This window comes from Heptranchias perlo, chromosome 11 (genome assembly GCF_035084215.1).
Source record: "Heptranchias perlo isolate sHepPer1 chromosome 11, sHepPer1.hap1, whole genome shotgun sequence".
Taxonomy (NCBI): domain Eukaryota; kingdom Metazoa; phylum Chordata; class Chondrichthyes; order Hexanchiformes; family Hexanchidae; genus Heptranchias; species Heptranchias perlo.
In genome coordinates this window covers 53,891,281-53,910,657 of record NC_090335.1, presented here as the reverse complement: position 1 = coordinate 53,910,657, position 19,377 = coordinate 53,891,281, and the positions used below count along the sequence as shown (strand labels likewise).

At 42.9% G+C, this 19,377-nt stretch overlaps 1 protein-coding gene across 1 annotated transcript in view; it reads left to right on the top strand.

The window, feature by feature from the left end:
• LOC137327349 (E3 ubiquitin-protein ligase DZIP3-like) overlaps nucleotides 1–15,784 on the top strand; it is a 117,472-nt gene extending 101,688 nt beyond the window's left edge. Inside the window, exons 33-34 of the transcript XR_010964428.1 lie at nucleotides 13,053–13,165; nucleotides 14,473–15,784. The gene's annotated coding sequence lies outside the window, so the exon portion shown is untranslated. The remainder of the gene's footprint in view (nucleotides 1–13,052; nucleotides 13,166–14,472) is intronic.
• The last annotated feature ends 3,593 nt before the right edge of the window (nucleotides 15,785–19,377 follow it).

Genomic DNA, 19,377 nt, shown 5'->3' with positions numbered 1-19,377 from the left:
TTCATTAGCTGAGGGAGGACAGTAGGTGGTAATCAGCAGGAGTTTTCTTTGCCCCTGTTTGACCTGAAGTCATGAGACTTCATGGGGTCTGGAGTCAACGTTGAGGACTCCAGGGCCACTTCCCCCCCCCCCCCCCCCCCCCTGGGTGTATACCATTGTGCCCCCATCTCTCTGGTGGGTCTGTCCTGCCCATACCCAGGGATGGTGATGGAGGATTCTGGGATGTTGGCTGATGGGTATGATTCTCTAAGTATGACTGTCAGGATGTTGCTTGTCTTGTCTGTGGGACAGCTCTCCCAAGTTTGGCACCCAGATATTAGTGAGGAGGATTTTGCAGGGTCGACTGGGCTGGGTGTGCCTTTGTCATGCTCTGATTCGATGCCTAGGTAGTGGCCCGTTCGGTTTTATTCTTTTCTTTCTAGTGGTTTTGATACACTGAGGGGCTTGCTCGGCCACTCCAGAGGGCAGTAAGAGTCATGTTGGTGTGGGACTGGAGACGCATATAGGCCAGACTGGGTAAGAACGGCAGGTTTCCTTCACTAAACGTTATTAGTGAACCAGCGGTGTTTTTACGACAGTCCGACAGCTTCAAAGAGAGTGGTACGGGCTGTCTGGAGGGAAGTGGCAGAGACCGTCAAAGCAAACTCCACCACCCCAAGAAGTGCCACACAATGCTGAAAAATGGTGTGGTCATTGAACAAAGGTGGCCAAGGTAGGTCCAGTCACTCCTGCCAATACACATCATTTACCATTAATAGAGCCTGTAGTGCTTTCCTTACTCCAGCTGCTGGCTCTCCTGTTCCACTTCCTCTCCTTGCCCACCTTCCTTGTACTGTTTGGGTACAGGTGCTTCCTCCTCTTCATTGGCATCCTCATCATTGCCTTCAGATTCCGAAAGCAACAAGCCTTTCTTCAGAGCGATATTATGAAGCACGCAACATGCCAAACTGATCCTGGAGATTCCCACTGGGCTGTAATGCAGTGCTCGCTGGAATGCCTGTAATCTGCTCTCTGATGTTTCTTGTGGTTGCCTAGGCCTCGTTATCTGTTTTCCCCTTATGTCTGCGGAAGCCTTGCTGGAGTCATCAGTCATGAGTGGAGGGGATATCCTTCATCCAAGTCCTGCTCACCCATCGTCCCAGTCCTCACTGATGTACATTGGCTCCCATCCTTACTGCTTTACGTTTAAAATCTTCATCCTTGACTTCAAATCCTTTCATGGCCTCACTCCACCCTACCTCCTTCAGCCATATATCCTTCCCCTGCCTCAAACTCTCTTCATCTGACTCTGGTCTCTTGGGCATATTCACCTATTCCTCCTCACCCTTTCTGAAGCCTTTGACACTGTCACCCACACCATCTTCCTCCAACACTTCCATGTAAACTTGAGCTCATCCAAAATTTTGCTGCTTGTATCCTATCCTGCCCCACGTCCCACCCACATATCACCCAGTTCTTGCTGATCTAAATTGGCTTCCAGTCCTTGAACACCACAAATTTAAAATTCTCATTCCTGTGTTTATTTCCTGTCATTGCCTCATGCCTCCCTTTCTCTGTAACTTAGAACACCCCACCGCCCAAACTCTGTGTGTCTAGCCTCCAGTGCATCCCCCTCACCTCCCCAGCATTGGTGGCCACTTCTTCAGCTGCATCTGGAATGCCTTCCCTAAACCACTCTCTCTCTCTGCCTCTCTTCTTTATAACCCTCTTTAGCACCCACATCTGACCAAGCTTTTAGTCACCCCTCCTAATATTTTGTCCTTTGGCTTGGCATCCCTTTTTTAATTATGCTTCTGTGAAGCAAATGCCTTGGGATGTTATTCTACATTAAAGGTACGATATAAATGCATGTTGTTGTTGATTTTAAAAATGTCCTCAAAACCCATCTCTGACCAAGCTTTTGGTTCCCCCCCCCCCCCCCCGGTTCGATGATTCTTCTATCTGTGAAGCACCTTGGGATGTTTTTACGTTAAAAGTGCTATATAAATGCAAGTTGTGGTGGTTGTTGAATGATTCGATCTTTAGAGAACGAAAGAAACCCTACAAGGTAAGTAATCTTCTTACAAGAATTCATTAAGAGACGCCCTTCCTGCTCTCCTTCACTTCTCCTATAACATGCCTGTGTCCCAGAATTGTTCAGTTTATGTCAACAGAATCTGCAACTTCATATTGGACTGGGAGCTAAACTTTCATTGGTGTGTTTTCCACAGTTGGGGGATCTGTCAATTTCCAAACTGGCCCGAAAAAGTAGCACCCATTGAAACAAATACAGCCACTCTGAGCTCGCTCCCGTCTGTAACATCACAGGATGGAGTTTACTGGACCTGAAATGTTGGATCCCATGATAACTAAAATTTCAAAGAAATTTTGCTTAAAATTAGCCTTGTAGAACATAGCACCTTATCACAACTCTCAGAAATGTCTCCAAATATTTCAAATACAAGGATTTACTTTAAAATGCAGTGACAGTTACAGAAGCAAATGCAGAAGCCATTTTGTGCTCAGTAAGCTCCCATGAACAGTCATTGATTGAAAAAGCAATTAATATTTTGTGTTGGAGGGAGCAATGTTGGCCTGGAGTCTGGGAGAACTCCCTGCTCTTCAAGTTGCACCATGTGACCATCACCATCCACTTGAATCAGCAATCCCAAGCCCCAAATTACATTGGTTGTGACTGATCCATGTATTAATATAGCAAAGTATTTTTGTTGCATCACCTGTTCCTCAGCACAGCCATGCTAAGGGTTCGTGTTTGATTGATGGTTGAGAACTTCAACATCATTGTGAACAGGAGAGAAATAGCAAAATGAATTCATGTGGCGATTGCAGCAAAATTAGCTGCTATTGAGGTTCATAATACCCAGAAAGAAACTTGAAATTGCTCTTAAGTACAGCATGCCTCAGAATACACTGTTGAGGTTTCCGACAAATGAAGCAAAACTCCAGCAGGATCCAAAGTTACTGATAAGCAAATGAAGAATATGAAGTTTCTACAACCAGAAGAAGCTCTAGTAAAATGGTTTACCCAAATGAGAAGAACGAACCGTGTCAGTAGTGGCAAGTCCATTTACCCAGTGTCTTGAGACACTTGAACAGCAGTGGCTGGCTTTCACTATTTCTGGAAGCAGTATTATAGTGACCAGTGAGGCCATCTCTGTCTTACCAGAAATGATTTTAGATTGGCACCACACCAAGTTCCCTGCATCCTTTGGTCACCATCCAGATGATGTTTTTTACCGCAAGCAAGTTTTATCTGTTTTATCAATTCTTGCCGAGCAGAACACTTGGCTTTAAAGAAACAAAGTTTTCAGTTATGAGAAACAGTAAACAAAATCCTACGTTCCTGGCCTGTGGTAGTGTGAGTAGTGAGAAAAAGCCTGCCTTTAGTGTGCATTGGACAAACTGCAATGTTTCAAGAATCTAGGCATGCTACTAATGACAAAAACAATAACCCCAGTGAGAAAACATCCCTCAGTAAACTACTATGTTGTAAATGATCAAATCTGTTTAATTTACTGTGTAGTGTTATGCTGTTGATTCTGGAATTGTGCTGTTGGATTGGAAAATTGCAAATGTGTCTCCATTATTTAAGAAAGGTGGAGACAGAAATCAGGTAACTATGGACCCGTCAGTCTAACATCAGTTTTGGGGAAATTACTTGAATCTGTCATTGTGGACAGAGTGACTGTGCACTTGGACAAATGTGAGCTGATCCGAGTCAGCATAGATTTGTGATGGGCAAGTCTTGTCTGACTCATTGTTTTTTTGAGGAGGTCACTAATATGGTGTGAGTGCCTATGGATGTTACCTATATGAACTTCCAGAAGGCATTTGATAAGGTTTCGCACAAAAGATTATTAGCAAAAATAAAAGCACGTGGAATTGGAGGCAACCTTTTGGCATAGGTTACAAATTGATTGGGAGGTAGGAGACAGAAAGTAGGGATAAAGGGTATGTACTCTGATAGACTGGATGTGCCAAGTGTTTCCCAGAATCTGTACTGAGGCCTCAGCTCTTCACCATATTTATCAATGACTGGGATGAAGGAATACAGTGTTGTATATTAGTGTTGTATATTTTGCAGATGACACTAAGTTGGGAGGTACTGTAAATAATGCAGATGGGAGCAGGATGTTACAAAGGGATGTAGAATCATAGGTTACAGCACGGAAGGGGCCATTCGGCCCATCGAGTCCATGCCGGATCTATGCAAGAGCAATCCCAGAGCTAGTCCCACTCCCCCACCCTATCCCCGTAGCCCTGCAAATTTCTTCCTTTCAAGTACTTATCCAGTTCCCTTTTGAAAGCCACGATTGAATCTGCCTCCTCCACCACCTCGGACAGTGCAATCCAGATCATAACCACTCGCTGCATTAAAAAAAGTTTTCCCTCAGGTCACCTTTGGTTTTCTTGCCAATCACCTTAAATCTATGTCCTGTGGTTCTTGACCCTTCTGCCAATGGGAACAGTTTCTTACTATCTATTCTGTCTAGACCCTTCATGATTTTAAATACCTCTATCAAATCTCCTCTCAATCTTCTCTGTTCCAAGGAGGACAACCCCAGCTTCTTCAGTCTATCCACGTAACTAAAGTCCCTCATCCCTGGAATCATTCTAGTAAATCTTTTCTGCACCCTCTCTAAGGCCTTCACATCTTTCCTAAAGTGTGGTGCCCAGAATTGAACATAATACTCCAATTGTGGTGGAACTAGTGTTTTATAAAGGTTCATCATGACTTCCTTGCTTTTGTATTCTATGCCTCTATTTATAAAGCCCAGGATCCCATATGCTTTTTTAACCGCTTTCTCAACCTGCCCTGCCACTTTCAACAATTTGTGCACGTATACCCCCAGATCTCTTCGTTCCTGTACCCCTTTTAGAATTGTGCCCTCTAGTTTATATTGCTCTGTCCTCGTTCTTCCTACCAAAATGTATCACTTTGCATTTTTCTGTGTTAAATTTCATCTGCCACGTGTCCGCCCATTTCCCCAGCCTGTCTATGTCCTCTTGAAGTCTATCACTATCCTCCTCACTGTTCACTACACTTCCAAATTTTGTGTCATCTGCAAATTTTGAAATTGTGCCCTCTACACCCAAGTCCAAGTCATTAATATATATCCTAAAAAGCAGTGGTTCCAGCACCGACCCCTGGGGAACACCCTGTACAACTCCCTCCAGTCCGAGAAACAACCGTTCACCAGTTACTTAGCCAATTTTGTATCCAGGCTGCTATTGCCCTCTTTATTCCATGGGCTTCAAACTTGATGACAAGCCTATTATGCGGCACTTTATCAAATGCCATTTGAAAGTCCATATACACCACGTTGCCCTCATCTACCCTCTCTGTTACCTTATCAAAAAACTCTATCAAGTTAGTTAAACACGATTTGCTATTAACAAATCGGTGCTGGCTTTCTGTAATCAATCTACAGTTGTCCAAGTGACTACTAATTCTGTCCTGGATCATCGTTTCTAAAAGTTTCCCCGCCACTGAGGTTAAACTGACTGGCCTGTAGTTGCTGGGTTTATCCTTACACCCTTTTTTGAACATGGGTGTAACATTTGCAATTCTCCAATCCTCTGGCACCACCCCCATATCTATGGATTTTTGGAAGACTATGGCCAGTACCTCTGCAATTTCCACCATTACTTTCCTCAACGACTTTTTTTAAATTCGTTCATGGGATGTGGGCGTTGCTGGCAAGGCCGGCATTTAGTGCCTGTCCCCAGTTACCCTTGAGAAGGTGGTGGTGAACTGCCTTCTTGAACCGCTGCAGTCCGTGTGGTGAAGGTTCTCCCACAGTGCTGTTAGGTAGGGAGTTCCTGGATTTTGACCCAGCGACGATGAAGGAACGGCGATATGTTTCCAAGTCGGGATGGTGTGTGACTTGGAGGGGAACGTGCAGGTGGTGGTGTTCCCATGTGTCTGCTGCCCTTGTCCTTCTAGGTGGTAGAGGTCGTGGTTTTGGGAGGTTCTGTTGAATTAGTCTTGGCGAGTTGCTGCAGTGCATCCTGTAGATGGTACACACTGCAGCCACAGTGCGCTGGTGAAGGGAGTGAATGTTTAGGGTGGTGGATGGGGTGCCAGTCAAGCGAGCTGCTTTGTCCTGGATGGTGTCGAGCTTCCTGAGTGTTTTTGGAGCTGCATTCATCCAGGCAAGTGGAGAGTATTCCATCACACTCCTGACTTGTGCCTTGTAGATAGTGGAAAGGCTTTGGGGAGTCAGGAGGTGAGTCACTCGCCACAGAATATCCAGCCTCTGACCTGCTCTTGTAGCCACACTATTTATGTGGCTGGTCCAGTTAATGTTTCTGGCCAATGGTGACCCCAAAGATGTTGATGATGGGGGATTCAGCGATGGTAATACTGTTGAATGTCAAGGGGAGGTGGTTAGACTCTCTCTTGTTGGAGATGGTCATTGCCTGGCACTTGTCTGGCGCGAATGTTACTTGCCACTCATCAGCCCAAGCCTGGATGTTGTCCAGTCTTGCTGCATGCGGGTATGGACTGCTTCATTATCGGAGAGGTTGCGAATAGAACTGAACACTGCAATCATCAGCAAACATCCCCATTTTGGACGTTATGATGGAGGGAAGGTCACTGATTAAGCAGCTGAAGATGGTTTTGCCTAGGACACTGCCCTGAGGAACTCCTGCAGCAATGTCCTGGGGTTGAGATGATTGGCCTCCAACAACTACTACCATCTTCCTTTTTGCTAGGTATGACTTCAGCCGCTGGAGAGTTTTCCCCCTGATTCCCATTGTCTTCAATTTTACTCGGGCTCCTTGATGCTACACTCTGTCAAATGCTGCCTTGATGTCAAGGGCAGTCACTCTCACCTCACCTCTGGAATTCTGCTCCTTTATTCATATTTGATCCAAGGCTGTAATGAGGTCTGGAGCAGAGTGATCCTGGCAGGACCCAAACTGAGCATCGATGAGCAGGTTGTTGGTAAGTGCCGCTTGATAGCACTGTCGACGATACCTCCCATCACTTTGCTGATGATTGAGAGTAGACTGATGGGGCAGTAATTGGCCAGATTGAATTTGTGCTGCTTTTTGTGGACAGGACATACCTGGGCAATTTTCCACATTGTTGGGTAGATGCCAGTGTTGTAGCTGCATTGGAACAGTTTGGCTAGAGGCACAGCTAGTTCTTGACCTAGGATACATCCCAACTGGACCGGGTGACTTACCTACTTTAAGTACAGGTAGCCTTTCTAGTACCTCCTCTTTATCAATTTGTAGCCCATCCAGTATCTCAATTACATCTTCCTTTACTGAGACTCTGGCAGCATCTTCTTCCTTGGTAAAGACAGATGCAAAGTACTCTAGTACCTCGGCCATGCCCTCTCCCTCCATGAGTAGATCTCCTTTTTGGTCCCTGATTGGCCCTACTCATCCTCTTACTACCCGTTTACTGTTTACATGCCTATAGAAGACTTTTGGATTCCCTTTTTATGTTTGCAGCCAGTCTATTCTCATACTCTCTCTTTGCCCTTCTTATTTCCTTTTTCACTTCCCTTCTGAGCTTTCTATATTCAGCCTGGTTCTCACTTGTTTTATCAACCTGACATCTGACATACGCCTCTTTTTTCTGCTTCATCTTACTCTCTATCTCTTTTGTCATCCAGGGAGCTCTGGCTTTAGTTGCCCTTCCTTTCTCCCACGTGGGAATGTACCTAGACTGTACCTGAACCATCTCCTCCTTAAAGGCTGCCCACTGTTCAATTACAATTTTGCCTGCCATTCTTTGATTCCAATTTACCCAGGCCAGGTCTATTCTCATCCCACTGAAATTGGCCCTCCTCCAATTGAGTATTGTTACTTTAGAGTGGTCCATGTCCTTTTCCATAGCTATTCTAAACCTTATGATACTATGATCGCAGTTCTCTAAATGTTCCCCCACTGACACTTGCTCCACTTGGCCCGCCTCATTCCCCAGAACCCAGTCCAGCAATGCCTCCTTCCTCATTGGGCCGGAAACGTACTCCTGAACACTTCAAAAATTCCTCCCCCCTTTGCCCCTTATTATTACTATCCCAATCTATATTAGGGTAGTTGACGTCCCCCGTTATCACAATTTTATGGCTTTTGCACCTCCCTGTAATTTCCCAGCAAATTTGATCCTCTATCACCTTCCCACTACTTGGTGGCCTATAGAATACACCCAGTAGTGTAATGGCACCTCTAAGTGACATAGATATATTGAGTGAGCACAACTGTGGCAAATGGATTTCAGTGTAGGGAAGTCTGAGGTCATCTAATTTGGATCCAAGGAAAACAAATTGGAATATTATCTGAATGGTGAGAAACTAGGAAGTGGAGGAGCAAAAACATTTGGGTGTCCATGTACACAAATCACTAAAAGCTTGTGGACGGGTACAGAAATTAATCATAAAAGCCCAACGTTCCATTAGCTTTTATCTCATGGGAACTAGAATACAAAGGGGAAGAAATTATCCTTCAGTTGTACAGAGCCTTGGTCAGACCCCATCTGAAGTACTGCGTTCTGTTCTGAGCACCACAAATCAGGAAGGATACCATGGCTAAAATGGTTAAATTACACAGACAGGTTGCATAAAGTGATCTAATCAAGGTGTTTAAAATGATAAAAGGATTCTATAGGGTATATAAAGAGTTGCCACAGGGCTCAGTGTTGGGTCCCTTGCTGTTTGTGGTATATAAGAACATAAGAAATTGGAGCAGGAGTAGGCCAATCGGCCCCTCGAGCCTGCTCCGCCATTCAATAAGATCATGGCTGATCTGATCCCAACCACAAATCTAAAGAACACAAGAAGTCGGAGCAGGACCCGGCCACATAGCCCCTGGGCCCTCTCCGCCACCCACAGGGCATTGACCGATCCGAACTCAGCTTCATGTCCAATTTCCTGCCCGCTCCCCATAACCCCTAATTCCCTTTACTTCTAGGAAACTGTCTATTTCTGTTTTAAATTTATCTAATGATGTAGCTTCCACAGCTTCCTGGGGCAGCAAATTCCACAGACCGACCACCCTCTGAGTGAAGAAGTTTCTCCTCATCTCAGTTTTGAAAGAGCAGCCCCTTATTCTAAGATTATGCCCCCTAGTTCTAGTTTCACCCATCTTTGGGAACATCCTTACTGCATCCACCCGATCAAGACCCTTCACAATCTTATATGTTTCAATAAGATCGCCTCTCATTCTTCTGAACTCCAATGAGTAGAGTCCCAATCTACTCAACCTCTCCTCATATGTCCGCCCCCTCATCCCCGGGATTAACCGAGTGAACCTTCTTTGTACTGCCTCGAGAGCAAGTATGTCTTTTCTTAAGTATGGAGACCAAAACTGTATGCAGTATTCCAGGTGCGGTCTCACCAATACCTTATATAACTGCAGCAATACCTCCTTGTTTTTATATTCTATCCCCCTAGCAATAAAAGCCAACATTCCGTTGGCTTTCTTGATCACCTGCTGCACCTGCATACCAACTTTTTGATTTTCTTGCACTAGGACCCCCAGATCCCTTTGTACTGCAGTACTTTCCAGTCTCTCGCCATTAAGAAAATAACTTGCTCTCTGATTTTTCCTGCCAAAGTGCATAACCTCACATTTTCCAATATTATATTGCATCTGCCAAATCTCCGCCCACTCACCCAGCCTGTCTATATCCCCTTGCAGGTTTTTTATGTCCTCCTCACTCTCTACTTTCCCTCCCATCTTTGTATCATCTGCAAATTTTGATATGTTGCACTCGGTCCCCTCCTCCAAATCGTTAATATAGATTGTAAAGAGTTGGGGACCCAGCACCGACCCCTGTGGAACACCACTGGTTACTGGTTGCCAGTCCGAAAATGAACCATTTATCCCAACTCTCTGCTTCCTGTTCGATAACCAATCCTCCACCCATGCCAGAATATTACCCCCAATCCCGTGATTTTTTATCTTAAGTAATAATCTTTTATGTGGCACCTTGTCGAATGCCTTCTGGAATGTAGGGGGGCATGATTGGCAAATTTGCAGACGACACAAAAATTGGCCGTGTAGTTGACTGAGTCTACAGCTATCCTCTTCACTAAGAAGATATCAATGGGTTGGTGGAGTGGGCGGAAAAGTGGCAAATGGAGTTCAACGCAGAGAAGTGTGAGATCATGCACTTGGGGAGGGCAAACAGTAAAAGGAAATACGCAGTAAACGGAAATATATCGAGAGGGGTAGAGGAAGTGAGAGACCTTGAAGTGCATGTGCACAGGTCCCTGAAGGTGGCAGTACAGGTAGATAAGGTTGTGAAGAAGGCATACAGAATGCTCTCCGTTATTCGCCGAGCTTTAGAATACAAAGGCAGGGATGTAATGATGGAACTGTATAAAATGCTGGTAAGGCCACAGCTGGAGTATTGTGCGCAGTTCTGGTCACCATAAGATGTAATTGCTCTGGAGAGAGTGCAGAGAAGATTTACAAGAATGTTGCCAGGGCTTGAAAATTGCAGCGACGAGGAGAGATTGGATAGGCTGGGGTTGTTTTCCTTGGAGCAGAGGAGGCTGAGGGGAGACTTGATTGAGGTGTACAAAATTATGAGGGGCCTAGATAGAGTAGACAGGAAGTACCTGTTTCCCCTAGCGGAGAGTTCAAGAACTAGAGGACATAAATTTAAGCTGATTGGCGGAAGGATTAGAGGGGACATGAGGAAAAACTTTTTTACCCAGAGGGTGGTGGGTGTATGGAATTCACTGCCCGAATTGGTGGTAGAGGCAAGGACCCTCAACTCTTTTTAAAAAGTACCTGGACCTGCACCTAAAGTGCTGTAAGCTGCAGGGCGACGGACTGGGTGCTGGAAGGTGGGATTAGAATGGGCACCTGGTTGTTCTTCGAGCCGGCACGGACACAATGGGCCGAATGGCCCCTTTCTGTGCTGTATCTTTTCTATGGTTCTATGGAAACTATTTTCTCCGGTGAGGGAATCCAGAATAAGGGGGCATAATCTTACAATTAGAGCTAGGCTATTCAAGTGAAATCAGGAAGTACTTTTTCACACTCAAGTTAGTAGAAATCTGGAACTCTTTTCTCCCAAAAGGCTGTGGTTGTTGTGTCAATTGAAATTTTCAAGACTAAGATCAATAGATTTTTGTTGGGTAAAAGTAGGGTATCAAGGGATATGGGTAAATGGGGTTGAATTCTAGATCAGCCATGATCTAATTCAATTAGAACAGGCTCAAGGGGTTGAATGGCCTACTCCTGTTTCTATGAGCCTAAAGCAGTTTATAGTGTTAATGCAGTGAGTTTTCATTACAAATGTACAGATATATATCCTGTAGGAGTTTTTTTAATATATCAAGGCTGCACTGTACTGTTCTGTGATTAAAACCTATAAACTAGTGAATTTTGTCTACTGTTTTTTGTGATCAACCAATTTGCTAGAAGAAAATCCCTTCATAATATTTATTGTAGAATAGTTAGTTCTTGCAGTGTTTCAACGATTGCTTTTGTTCTTCCTACATCAACAACTTATGCCAGTGCTGCAAACTTCACTATCATGGCTGTTTTCCTTTTTCTGTGCACTGTAATAGTTGCTATAGGAAGTGCAGTATCCTGTACAACATGCAATGAAGACCTGACGGGAACATAATCCCTATTCAGACATTCCTTACATATAGCTCAGCTATGTATAATAAGATTGTGATCATTCGCATCTTCTAGCCCTTCTCAGCACAATAGTAATTTTCTGTAATTTTACTTAGACCACTTCAGTATTATTAGCAGATCAGTATAAAGATTTATGTAGCTTCCAAATGGTACTTTATTAACCAGTTGTGGACTGTGGCAAGATTTGTGTTTATATAATTTCATGAATAAAGAAAATACTGTGAATTAAACAACATTCTCATAACTATATAGATTGAATTTAGGTGATTTTCTTTACCAATTTTACTTTTTAAATCTTTTTTCTACCTTTTTTAATTTATTTTTTGTTTCTTTTCCTCTTTTTTTCTTTCTCTTCTTTCTTCCTATTTTGTTCAGTACAGGCTTTGCTTAAAGTGGTGAAGAATTATAGGAATCTGTCTAGATTAGTTACACTAAATGAGAGGCTATTTCTTCATCTAAGCTAAAAGGTTGGTTTGACTGCAGCAATATGCTGTCCCATTGGTGAGACCATGATCTAAATTGTTTAGAAGCTAGGTTTCATGCAAATACCTTTATCATAATGGAATTTGGAAACTTTGCTAAATAATACTGAGAATAAGTTAATGCAATGGAACACTTTATCCCCATAACTGGTGGGGGTGGGTGGGAGTTGAATTGTTGACGATGGTTGTATTACCTAAGCTGAACGAGTATGATCATTGCTGCTTCTGCTCTAACTAGATATTTTTAAACCCTTCCAAAGGGGTAAAAGGATACACAGATTTAATTTGGCTAGCTTGATAGTGAGGAAATCTTTTGGAGATTGAAGATTGCAAATTTCTATGGACAGAAAAAATGTATGTAATGACATGCTGACTTTCCTTTGAGTAGATGGGCTTGAAATGTTTTTGAGGTATATGTACATCAATTTACTCAGAACTGATTGAAACAATGTTGATTAATAATCAAATTAGAGTTATTAGAAAAGATGGTGTGTGGATTTGGTGAGGTTGAGCACAGTAGGAAAACAGAGAAGGGGTTATTTAAATCCTGAAAATGATCTCATTAATTGAATGGGCTCCAGACATATGGAACAGCAATATTAAAATTGAAAATCCCAGGTACAGGAAGTGGATAGTCAAAGATCCTAGCTGTTTAAACTTTGCAACAGTCATACATTTTTAACAACTGAGAGCTTAAACCCGATCTTGGGAGCAATAAACCACACCCCTGCCAGGCTACTTGGGCCATTATTTTTAAGTGTATGTGGCAGGAGCGTGAAAACTGGCAAGAAGATGGCAATTGGGGCTGGAACTATGATACTTGCCTTCTTACTGTTTTCATCAAGGGTAATAGCAAATAGGCAAATTTCCCAGTAAAATGTAAAGTGATATAATTAATGGCGTAAGACACCTACTCCATAATTTCCTGTTTCTTTTGCACTGTTCAAGGGTCCCTACTACGTATGGCGCATGTCCCCAGGAAAATCTGGGCCAATGTCGTAGGGTTTATCACAGTCAACTTGGCTTGTCACTGTCGCAAACAAAACAAGAAGATTGGTCAGGTAAGATCTTCCCTGTCTAAAGCCATTTTGACTGCCGTTGACTAGGTTGTTGTACAGATAATCCTCAAGTTTACTCCTGATTATCGATTCCATTATTTTGCATGGAATTGATCTGTAGTTACCTGTGTCTGTTTTGCCACCCTTTTTAAATATGGGTAAAATATTAGCCTATTTCCAATCTACAGATACTCCCAGAGTTCCTTGATGATGCCTATAATATAAGAAAAGGGCTGCTACTCTCTGCAATCACAGCCACGGGTTTGTGGCGATGGAATAATTCAAATTGTATTTTCATTACTTCTGATTCAGGGAATTTTGCTGGTGTTTTGAAGATTTGCTTCCACAATTGTGTTGTTCTCTCTGTGAAAACCAAGTATCAATGGCTTTGATTTCAGTTCAGAACTCTAAAGGGGGGGGGCGGAGAGGGGAAAGGATTCTATTTTTCAGATCAAAGCAGTAGCATCGGAGGTTCTGGCAACCAGGTCACCAACTATAAATGATCCAAATTGGTCTCTTTTCTGGGTCCCTTTTTGTTCCTAAGTGCTTGAACAATTTGGATAATCAAACAGATAAGTGTCTGCTGCTCAGACAATCCAGGATTATTGATTTGGGGTAAAATTGGGGGTAACTGGATAGAAATATATTATGGTTAAATAAGAACATAAGAAATAGGAGCAGGAGTAGGCCATTCGCCATTCAATCAGATCATGGCCGATCTTCGACCTCAACTCCACTTTCCCGCCCGATCCCTATACCCCTTGATTCTCCTAGAGTCCAAAAATCTATCCATCTCCGCCTTGAATATATTCAATGACTCAGCATCCACAGCCCTCTGGGGTAGAGAATTCCAAAGATTCACAACCCTCTGCGTGAAGAAATTCCTCCTCATCTCAGTCTTGAATGGCCGACCCCTTATCCTGTGACTATGCCCCCAAGTTCTAGATTCTGTAGCTTGGGGAAACAATCTCTCAGTATCTACCCTGTCAAGCCCGCTCGTAATCTTGTATGTTTCAATGAGATCACCTTTCATTCTTCTAAACTCCAGAGAATATAGGCCCATTCTACTAAATCTCTCCTCATAAGACAACCCTCTCATCCCAGGAATTAATCTAGTGAACCTTCATTGCACTGCGTCTAAGGCAAGTATATCCTTCCTTTAGATAAGGAGACCAAAACTGTACACAGTACACCAGGTCAAGTCTCACTAAAGCCCTGTGTAACTAGTAAATGTTAAAAGGGTCATTTCTAATGCTGGTTGGCAGCTGATTCCATTTAAAATTAATGCAATTTTATTTCTTACCCTGTAGATTGAAACAGATGAATATCAGAAATTGCTCAAACTGGTGGAAAATTGAAAATGCAGAAGGAACTTTAAAAGAAGTGTAAAAAAAAAATTCTACCCCATCTAACCCTTGTTACTCTTCCCTGTTGCAAGGACCCAACTCAAAAAGTTGTGTACCATTGAGTCTCTTTGGTGGCTATAAATGCATGCTCAGGGTCTGGAAGGATGGAAGTACCAGCCTCTTTGGCATGTGGCAAATTAAAGTGTTCATTTCTGAATTTGAAGAATTGATTCACAAACTGGAGGATTCAAAATCAAAAAGTCAACAAACTGGGAAAATATTAAAACTCTCCAGGAAAGTTTCTTCTTTAAGGGGATTTCAATGTGACTGTTTTTAGTTCCAGTTTTGGTCATCACTTTGTGATTGTTTGTTTATTTTTTGCCTCTGGAATTTGTTGTGTGTAAGTGGTAATAATCAGCACTAATTAATTTAAGCCAAGTTAGTTGTTTTTCCTTTAACTCGACCAAGTCCGTACCATTTCCCGCACTTCCACCCTCATCCCTTCTCCTCTCTCCCAGAACCATGATAGGGTCCTCGTTGACCTCACCTTCCACCCCACCAGCCTCCACATTCAATGGATCATCCTGCACATTTCTGCCACCTCCAGCATGATGCCAACACCAAACACATCTTCTCCTCCCTTCCCCTTTCAGCATTCTGAAGGGACTGTTCCCTCTGTGGCACCATGGTCCTCTCCACAATCACTCCCAACACCTGCTCCCCTTCCCCCGGCACCTTCCCAAGCAAACGTAAGAGATGCAACATCTTTCACCACCTCCTTTTTCACTTTCCAGGGCCCCAAACACTCCTCCTGGGTGAAACAGCAATTTACTTGCACTTCTTCCCATTTAGTATACTGTATTTGCTGCTCACGATGTGGCCTTCTTTATATCAGAGAGACCAAATGCAGATTGGTGCTTGCTTTGATGAACACCTCCCTTCAATCCGTAAGCATGACCCTGAGCTTCCGGTTGCTTACCCCACTTTAATTCTCCATCCCACTCTTACTCTGACCTTTGCCATTGGCCTCGTGCACTGTTCCAATGAAGCTCAACGCAAGCACTAGGAACAGCACCTCATCTTTCTACTAGGCATTTTACAGCTTTCCAGCCTTAATATTGAGTTTGACCAGATGCTGCCTGACCTCCTGAGTGTTTCCAGCATTTTCTGTTTTTATTTCAGATTTCTAGCATCTGCAGTACATTGCTTTTCATTAGTTGTTTTTAAGTTGTATAATGTGAAGCATATTGAAACTTTTTTGTGTTTGTATTGAATTCCTGTTGTATATTGGAACAGATTTTATTTTTTAATTCTTAATAAAACAGTTTTTTTTTTAGCCCACTTTCTCCTTATTTCTCCAATATTAAAATTTGAAATACCTCTTCAATTATTCCCAACAGAATGCTTCCCAATCTCAGGTGTACTAGCAGGAGGAAATAGTGAATGGACACAAGGTGCTTCCACATAGGCACAGTATGAAATTTGGAGGGCAAAGCCCCTGGGATGTTCTTGCACAGTTTCTGGTGACAAGCTCAAGTGTTGAATTGGCAAACACTTGGCAACGGGACAGCCCTATCAGCTAATGTGTGATACAGGAATATTGAAAAGCATAGAAGTTCACACAATAACAATACTGAAGAAGTGGACTAGAGGAGACATAATCCCTGATTGAACAATTTATAAATGTTTTGAAATTGGACTCAGCGATGTAGCAATAATCTCGAATCACACTCCTCACAGTAAGCAGCCAACCTCATTAAGAGCATTAGCCCACCAATTGTGCTGTTCCTCCTCATAGTATATTTTTTGCTCTCCTCGAGAGTTACAGGGACTTCCAAGACTTTTTACTGAGAGAGCACTTGATCACCCTTCACATGCATTTCCCAATGTGACTTTTGGTTTGTGGGAAGGGAGAGGGAATAAACACATCACTATATTTTGATAAACTTTGTTTTCAGTCCAGTTTTTTTTTAAAAAGTAGAGAAGGTTTTAATTTATTGTTTCAATGACATGTATTTGTGTAATGTATAATGAGGGTTGTCACCTGTTGACTTTAGGCTGAACAGTTTGAATCTGATGCCAAATGTCTAATTTTTGAAATGGAAGTTTACTCACCTTCCTCTTTCTTCCACCACTATACCAGGAAGACCATTCAAAGTGTCGATCAGTCTCTGTGTGATTTTCATCCCGACTTCTGTCCTAAGCTTTCCTTTTATCATTTTTAACCCATGTTCACCTATTCCAGGAAATGGCATGCCTTGAAGTAGCATTTTAGATTTATCTTACCCATTCCATTTAATATTTTGTATACTTCTATTAGGCCACTATCTTATTATTTCTTCAAGGCTAAGCAAGATTTATGTTCTGGGGACTAGTAGAATATCCAATTTATTACATCTGTGAGAAAGGTAATTGTGACTAACTTGACTCTTATTCATGGGCTGTCAAGACTTCTTCCAGGTGCAATAAATTAGGTATGTCCACTCTTGCTCACTGTGTGCCCCTCTTATTTAATAGCTGTAATCAAAAAAAGGTTTTATAATTTTCTGTTTGTTTAAAATGTATTTAATAGAAATCTAATATTAAAGCCGAAGAGCCTCACTATTCAGTGTGCTGCTTTAAAGATATGGGGGTAGAAATTGCTTGGAGCGGCGAACCATAAGAACATAAGAAATAGGATCAGAAGTAGGCCATACATCCCCTCGAGCCTGCTCTGCATTCAATCAGATCGTGGTTGATCTTTGACCTCAACTCCACTTTCCTGCCTGAACCAACACTGCTCGCTGCTCCATCGATTTATACTAACCCACTAACTTACCGTGGTCTTTTCTTCGGCCACTCCCTCGAATAGGAAGCGACGAGGAGCCCAGCATTACCACCAGCGAAGCTAGGACCCATGGGAGAAGTGAGAGGCGTGATCTCTCCCCTCGACCAATCAGATCGCAGCATTTTTGACAAGCTGCATTAACTCTCTGCAGACTTGGAGCATTAAACCAGGAAGTGAAAGGTACAACATTAAAATGAATGTAAAATCAGATATAGACAGCGAAAAAAGAGGGTAATAAATAATTGAATTAAAAGAGACAGAGGGAAAAGTTTTTTTTTAAATTTTAATCTTTTAATTTAAAAAAAAATGTTTTTAATGACCAAAAACTATTAAAATAAGGAGTAATGAGACTCCCACATTTTTAGAAGTTAATTTTTGGTTCTTTGCCAGTCATTAAGACTTACCACACAGTTAAAACTTAGTTTAGACCTGGTATTTTTAAACGTACCTGTTTTGGGTGATATTAATTACTTTCCAGCTGGGCAGATAAACAAGTTTGCACTTTTTCAGTGATGCAGCATGTAATATACCTTTAATTCGAATCTGTCATATCGCTGGCGAACCAGCAGGAGCAAGTTCCAGATTTCCGTGTTTCACTGCGCACGTGCGAACGCCAGAACTTGCTCCTCCATTTCGCCACTAACGACAGTGAGCGCTATTGAGCTCACCATTATTTCGCAGGAGATTTCTGCCCCATTAAAATTGTCCAAATGTAAGGGAGACTGATCTTAGGAAAGAGTGCCATCTAGAGGTTCTGAAATATACCTGCAATGTTACATTTTTTCCTTTCTCCACAAATGCTGCCTGAGTGCTTCCAACATTTTCCATTTTTGTTTTAACCTTAAAGCTCCAACGATCCAGTTCCCTGAACTCTAATTATCCTTCTACAATAATTCATGCTATAGTCCTTTATTACTGAAAAACTTTGCCTTAATTTACATTAATATTTTTCAATTCAAAGTTCTCCTTCCTACAAAATAGCCTCCAAACATACCGGGCTAGAAATTCGGCCGTGTAGCGTCCGTTGTTTTGGGGCCACGCGGACTCCTGAAGTTCCAAAATGACGCCAAGATGCACACACGCTGTTTTAGCGTGACGTGCGCCGGACGCCATCTTGATAAAGGGGTCTGCGCGTGCGCGGATAACAAATGCCGGCAGCATGTAAAGTAAGGATAACATGCGTTAGATCAGTGTGCAATGCAGATTTAAAGGCATAGACACCATTTTGGCACTCAATGTAGCAGCCAACGCATTGTCTTAACCACAACCAGCTAAACATGTCCCAGACGGCCTGGAGGAACCCCCCTCCCCACCAGTGCTCTTTAAAGGGACCATACAGAATTTACAGGTTAGTTGCTGGATTATTGCTTTTGGCTGCTGATGCATTAGTACCTGTTTTTGGAGGTCTCCTATACTTGAATATTAGGACGTGGGGACATAGCCTAACATTTAGAGCCAGGACTTGCTCTACAAGCAAAGGGAGAAGTTTGGATCGCTCTTCCGCAAACGGTAGGTGATGCTAACTTAATTGTTAATCTGAAGTCTGAGATGGATAGATTTTTGTTAACCAAGTGTATTAAGGGATATGGGGCTAAGGCGGGTATATAGAGTTAGCTCACAGATCAGCCATGTTCTTATTGAGTGGCGAAATAGCCTCGAGGGGCTAAACGCCACTGCCACTCGCTGCCTCCTGTTATATGCCACCTTCTCCTGCAAGAAAGTGGGGCATGTGTCGGTGAGTGTCCTGCAGGATGTTTGGGTGATGTGCCTGTCATGGTTGAATAGCTGCCAGTGTGTGTGTCCTGTGACTCATGGGTGTACGGCTTGCAACAATGGTAATGTTGGTGGTGAGAGGAAACGTCTGATTGGAAGAGTTGAGTAATGATTGAAAGAGTTTGTTGGTATGTGGGTGATGGGGGGTGTAGTGTGTGGAGCAGTGGATGTGGCTAGTGGTGCAGTTGGTAGGAGATGCCACTTGACAGTTGACCTCACTCACCTTGACCACTCGTGTCAAAGCACTGAACTTCTTCCTGCACTGCATC